Source organism: Apium graveolens, chromosome 7 (assembly GCF_009905375.1).
Source record: "Apium graveolens cultivar Ventura chromosome 7, ASM990537v1, whole genome shotgun sequence".
In the NCBI taxonomy this organism is placed as follows: domain Eukaryota; kingdom Viridiplantae; phylum Streptophyta; class Magnoliopsida; order Apiales; family Apiaceae; genus Apium; species Apium graveolens.
This window is the reverse complement of record NC_133653.1, coordinates 200,962,823-200,969,751: the sequence shown is the minus strand read 5'-3', so window position 1 is coordinate 200,969,751 and position 6,929 is coordinate 200,962,823. Positions and strand designations below refer to the sequence as shown.

The 6,929-nt window shown below is 33.6% G+C and overlaps 1 pseudogene; it reads left to right on the top strand.

The window, feature by feature from the left end:
* Positions 1-1,537: 1,537 nt before the first annotated feature.
* Positions 1,538-2,427, top strand: LOC141674361 (pyruvate decarboxylase 3-like; annotated as a pseudogene).
* The last annotated feature ends 4,502 nt before the right edge of the window (positions 2,428-6,929 follow it).

The following is a 6,929-nucleotide window of genomic DNA, read 5'->3' as shown; positions in this document are numbered from 1 at the left end:
CATCGACCAATTTAGAAATGACGTGTATGTCACCCTTATACATTGGTTATTTACTGAACCGACATAAATGGTACTTTCAGAAGGTTAATATATGTCGCCTTTTTAAAAAACCCGATGTATGAAGTCTATATATGTCAGATTCTTCTTTGTGTATCGTAAATTAGGCGACATAAAAGTTTGATTTTGTACTAGTGAATTTAATGTCTATGACTGGTTGTATGAATGAATATTCCTTGGAATTGCTTGGTATTTATTTCGGAAAATGCAATATTCAAGATGTGTATTTCAATTATTTTTTAGGCTGGAACTATATTACAGTAGGTACTAAATCTGTTGTAAATAATTAACCTTTTGTAAGATAAAAGATGTTGCTACAGGTGTATTTCCATAGGTAAATAACTAAGTCCATATGAAGCCCCACATATAGGTCCCCCATATGGGACCTACAGATAGGCCCCGCATGTGGGCCCCCTATGAGCCCCACAATTCTGAAAGAAATTTTAAGATCTTTTGTAACCCACTAAGTATGTTACTATATAGTCTAAAATATATTATTATTGAGATCTATTGTAATAGAGATTGGTATGTTGCAATAGAGTAGTTTTTATGTTGCTATAGATATCTATACTAACTAGCTACGAGTCAACATAGCTTTATTGTTGCCCTAGCCCTTTTCAGGTCTTTAGCAATGTTTTTTTGGTCCTATATATAGCGACACAGTTATGGGGTTGCTTAAAGCAATCTATGGTGTAGTGAACGGTCCACTTATTCAGAATAGATAAAATGATCCAACTGTACATATGTTAAAATGGTTTCAAACAAAATGTTAAACCCAAAATTTCAAGAATTTTAATCATTTGAACTTGATTACTTTAACAAATAAAGTCTAACTAAACTTAATTCTAAATTTCACCATACGCTCTTAGTAAAATTTTGTCATATCACTAAAATTTATAGATGGTAACATCTTTATGGTTGAATCATTCATAAATATTTTTTTAAAAAAAGTTGAAACATCAATATGGAACTAAATACCGGTTAAATTGACTACTAGAAAAAGGTCAATAGACATCAGTTCACTAATGTCTATTTTGTTCAAAACCGATGTCTTCGTGGGTGTAGACACTACACCATAATTGCGCATAGGCAACGGTTTTTATCTAGCGTTGCATGAAAAGCGTTGCATTATCTACAAAATTTTCATTTTTATTGCAACATAGTGGAGGGTGTATGGAGTTTCCGGATAGTGCGTTTTGTGTTTTTGGTGTGATTTTTTGAAGAATTCGGTGTCCTGGAATTACAACCCAAAGTTCTAGTGAACATCTGATGTTGGAAGAAGCGGTAGTTAGGAGCAATTCATACCAAGAAGGTCTATATCCCTCTCAACTTAGGGACACTGATGTATCAACCTCAGGTGGAAATACGTCATGTGCAAATGATGAAACAAGCATGAATGACTCATTAATGATGGTTGTCTGTTAACAAAGGGCTCCTGGTAAAGAGATAGTCTGCAACAAGAAAATTAAACAAATTCTGCATGACTTTCAATATAATTAATGAGATAAGGGATTCTTTGTTCAATTTCCAGAAGATGAAATTTCCAAAAGGATGCGGGTGAGCATCCCTTTCAATATAATTTCATAAGGTATATAATGTGTTTGCATGTATTAATGTAAGTGCAATAATATAGGTATGAGTTCCAAATGCAGTATGGATCCATTGGGTGGTCAGTTGGAGCAACTCTAGGGTATGCACAGGCTGCTTAGGATAAGCGAATAATTGCTTGTATTGGTGATGAAAGCTTTCAGGTATCTCATCACAAGTTATCTGTATTTTTCCAATAATGGACTATATATGGTGTTAACTGTTGGAAATCCCACCATTTTTACCAGAATCATTCCTTCTTTATTTCACATTAACAAATTCAATATCCCTTGCAGGTTACTGCTCAAGATGTGTCGACAATGTTGCGATGTGGTCAGAATCAAATCATTTTTCTGATAACGGTGGTTATACCATTGAAGTTGAGATCCATGATGAACCGCACAATGTAATCAAGAACTGGAACTACACTACACTGGTTGATGCGATTCACAATGGTGAAGGCAAATATTGGACGACTAAGTTCAGTCGAGAAAATCTAATACATAATGTATCATTTACTTACAAGTTATAACAGTGAAGCTTATTTTTAAAAAAAAGTATTGTTGACACTGGCATTTCTTGAATTGTTCAGGTCCGCTGTGAGGAAGATCTTGTTGAAGCAATAGAGACAACAATGGGAAAAAAAGATTGTCTTTGCTTCATTGAAGTGATTTGTCACGAAGATGATACAAGCAAAGAGCTGCTCGAGTGGGGATCTAGGGTCTCTGCTGCCCACAGGCGCCCACCGAACCGCAAGTAGATCTTTTGATGTTCCTGCTATCTGCTGGAGTAAGATTACATGCTGAACTTTATTTAGTGAATTATGAATCTTTTATTACGGAATTAATCATTTTGTTTAGTGTAACATTTTCAAGTTCAATTCAATTATGTTTTTCTGACTTTTTATACATATACATATGCGTCTTCATCTAATATCGAACTCCGGGACCTGCTGACTAAATTTGAGTTCCTCTTTGAGAAATTGGCACTATTAGACTTTGTTTCATTGGATTCCTCTTCTTTCTATAGTCTACACTGTCTCGATCTTCTGCTTCATCACTTTGTGTATGGTCTATACTCTATCTATTAACAACTTCTGCTTTATAAGTTAGCATTCTGAAGCTCTTTTTCAGAAGTAGTTTAGCAGTAGCAATTGTAGAGATGAGTTTTAGTTTTCAGGAGAAATTTCTAATTAAAGTAGTTGGGCAATGTGTATCATGGTGGCAATGTGCTAAAGAGCTAGCTTGTACAGGGATGTTCAAAAATAATTCACAAAGTTGGTTTATATAAATATTGGCTAAGAGTTGGCTCGAAATGTAATATATGTATCTTGCTATATTCTCTTTGAATACTCTTACCACTTTTATCTAGTTCTTTGCTATCCTCTGTTCCTGTCTGAAATCTTTAAAATTACTTATGTTAATCTTCTTTTCAAAAATCTTCTCAGCTTTACTTTTCAGTTTTTAGAACTAAAAGCCAAATTTCAAGTCAACTTTTATAATAGTAAAATATGGAATCCGAAAGGTGAAACATATATTTATTCTATTATCTATGTAAAAAAGTGATATGTGAATATTTAAGAGAGTTAAATTTGATACCTTCTAACCAGCTGTGACATGATAATAGTTTGTTGTGTTTCTTGTGGTCTTATCTCATCCTTTCTTTAATGAAATGTTTCAGTTTTTCTTATATATCTCCTAATCTCTTTTGGGCTATTAAGGATGACTTAGGAAGGATCCGAATTCAAAAGCCAGAGAAAGTCCCATTTTATGTCTCCGGAAAGAATATGGATAATCTCAATAATGACTGTGAAAGAGGAGCATGGTTGTCTTAGATTATGTGCTGAAATTATGTGCAAAGTAATTTTTTGGATAGAAGACTAACATGTCAGTATTTTATTTTTTTGGTTGCTTGTCTCGATCCTACAATTAAATGTATGTCCATGCATACTATTTATTTAATTTGTACCAGAATAAGGTGCAATGTTATCTCAGTATAGGTTTTCCTATAATGCCCTAAGCTGGAGCATGGTTTTTCTTATAAATTTTTGTTTTGTTTGACAGTATTCACTCGACTATCTGATTATTGTCTACTAAAATGGTTGCTTTCAGGAATTGCTAAAGATATTGGTTCGAACTCAACAATGAACCATAAATCTACATGGATGCCTTTCCCAATGATGTTTAAAGCCATCTCAAATACAAGCATTTTTGTCTCTGGATCACATCGACTAGCAGTTCTCTACCTGGCTGGAAACAAACACTATCTGCTTTACAACGTCAAAATGAGTTGAAAGGCTAGAGTTGAAATGAGTAGGTGACATTATTAGAAAAGAAAAGAAAAAAAAATGCTCATTTGTTCTTTTGAAGTTAGAATTTGGTACTTTCATATTTTAGTAAGTTTTAAATTTCATTCGATGCTTGTTGTATTGATTGTCGGATGCCTTGTTTGGCAGGAATAATGTGAAAGCAGAATAACTATGTCAATTTTTTAATTTTTTAAGTGTTGCATTTGACTCTATATGGTGTTGCATAAGACTAAAAATGATGTTACATATGAATAAAAATGGTGTTGCAAATGACTAAAATCAGTGTTGCATTACATATTGTGGGACCACTCTTGACGTGGCAAAAGTGGGGCCACTGCTGATTTGGCAAATGTGGGACCCCTTGCTGATGTGTCAAAGTAGGCCCACTGCTGATGTGAAAATATGACGTGTCACTTGCCACGTAGGACACAGTGGTGATGTGGTTTCATTTTATCCAAAACTAACTGTTGTTGTCATTGTACGCTTTTACTGTTGCAAAAGACGCATAATGCAACACTTGTATAGTAGGGGTTGCCTATGTGCACTTATGGCGTAGGAAGAGAAATGTATTTTCTTTTTCACATCGGTTGAAAACTGTTGTCAAAAGTCAGCCCACATATCAGCTGCTTGAAAACACTGTTGTGTAATATGTACATAGACATCAATTTTAGACGATGTCTCATTATAGACATAAGCTATAAACTGATGTTTGATTAATTTAAAATTGATGTGTTCGTGGGTGTAGAGATTGAACTTTTTATATCTATTTTTTTAAAAAAGTTTATAATGTAAATAGATATTTTGGACATTATATACACTAATGTTAAATATTTACATGGTCTAACAATATACATACAAAAAAATGCTAAAACCAAAAACCAACACATGTTATCATATTTAAATACCTAAAACGCTAATTATCATTACAAAACAAATCCAAATACATTATTTATCATTACCAAAACAATCCAAAGAATTTTAGTATACAGCAAGAAAATCAAAAACATGATTTTCCAAAACTACTAAATTATCAAACCTATTGCAGCTAGTATATACCGAAATAGGGCACCATTTACTCATGATTTCCTTAATCCACCATCATGTGTTGATCTTACATTGGCTTCATCCTGCCAAATTTAGTAAAATAGTCATGTATGTATTGAGATAAAAGAATAATATACTGATTAAAAAAATTATGAAAGCTGTTATGAAGAGTTACTATTAGTCTAAATGGGTTGTCTAAAGTAGATTTTAAAGTAGATCCCGAAGAAGCAAGTTCTTCCTAGTGCAGCAGCTTTGCTAGCCCAAAACGCTTAAATAAAATGCTTCGTAGAGGAGATTAGAAAGAACTTTTAACCCGAATATGCACTTACACAACACAGTGACTATGAGGAAGCTTAAGTGTGGACCTGAATATCATCACCGGATAGGATATCCACTAGTTCAACTAAAAATAAGTTTAACACCTGAGTTTTTGAATCTGGTAAATATGGCACAAAGTAACAGCTCCCATAGGCATAAAACTTATAGCAAACATTAATCCAACACCCCTTTAGTATTGCAAATCATGACATCTAGGAATGTTGAAACTAGACATTTCAGAGCAAAATTTGGAGGGGCAGTAGCAAGCTACAGACTAATGTTTCAACGTGTATTTGGATATTTATGATGACTAAAGTAACGGGAAAAGATTAAAAGAACTGTTTCAAAGTAATGTCCTGCCCCTGCATAGTTTACTATTTAAAATATTCCCACTGAAGAATAATGCACAAGGCAAAATAACTTGCTGGAATATATGAACTAGTAGTAGGGGTTTGCAGGGTTCCTAAAATCCACAGGTGTGCCTTCAGTTGAACAGATCAAAAATCCAATTACACCACTGCACTGCCGTAAAGAAGTCATATTTAATAATAAAACCATGAAGAAATAAATATTCTGATTTGTATCAAACGATAAACCTATAGATGCTGCTTATTAACAGAGGAACTCATAAAAAAGAGTTGACTAGTACATGTTAAAAAGAAAAGCTAGCTAATATAACAAGGACTTAATGCAACCACATACTTTCTGCCATACTACAAAATACACCTCCAGGTCTCAGTGCAATTAAAAATGCCAAATGCCAAAAAATACAAGTTGGATTTTGACGCCACCTTTAAATCCTTTGCACCTCCCTCATCTACTTTGTCTCATTGTACAATAATTCTATGAACATGATTGAGATTTGACATACTATCAAAATTAATACTTCCCCAAAGGACACTAAGTTATTTTCCATAATCCATGGACTGCTTTAAATCCTAACTTTAGCACTTTAATTTTTTCTCTCATCAATACCATGAAACTTCCCCTCTTCCCTAATACATACTTCATTTTCTTATTGTCCTCTTATTTAACTACCAACTTATATGCTTTTTCCAATTAAACATCACATGCAGATTGCACATAGATCATAGTAAAAATGTATTAATTTACATGGAATATTTTATGAAAACATTTAAGTTCGAAAAAAAATGAACATGTTTATAGAACAATATGTTTATCATTGTTATGATAACAATGATATCTAAATATATATAGTGTACTTATTATATCTTCTGTCATTATTTATGCAACAAAGTATAAAAATAATATTATTAATCACAAATATGTAAATATATATGTGTTTAAAGTATTATTTATATTTATAGTAAATGTAAATTTATAAATATATAAGAAAATATATTAGAATAATCAGATTATAATCGGACTTTTTCGGGTTTTTAATCGGGTCGAGCCAGGCCGAAGCCCAGACTTTTAACCGGGCCGGACCTTGCCTAAAAATATAGGGCCCGTCGAGGCCCGAAGCCCGGGTCGGGCTTTGACCGGGCCGTGCTTCACCGGGCTTTGACCGGATCGGGCCGGGCCAGATTTTCGGGCTCGGGCTTTTTGTGCATCTCTACGTGCAGTTCTCACACAATCTTCAAATCTCCTAGTC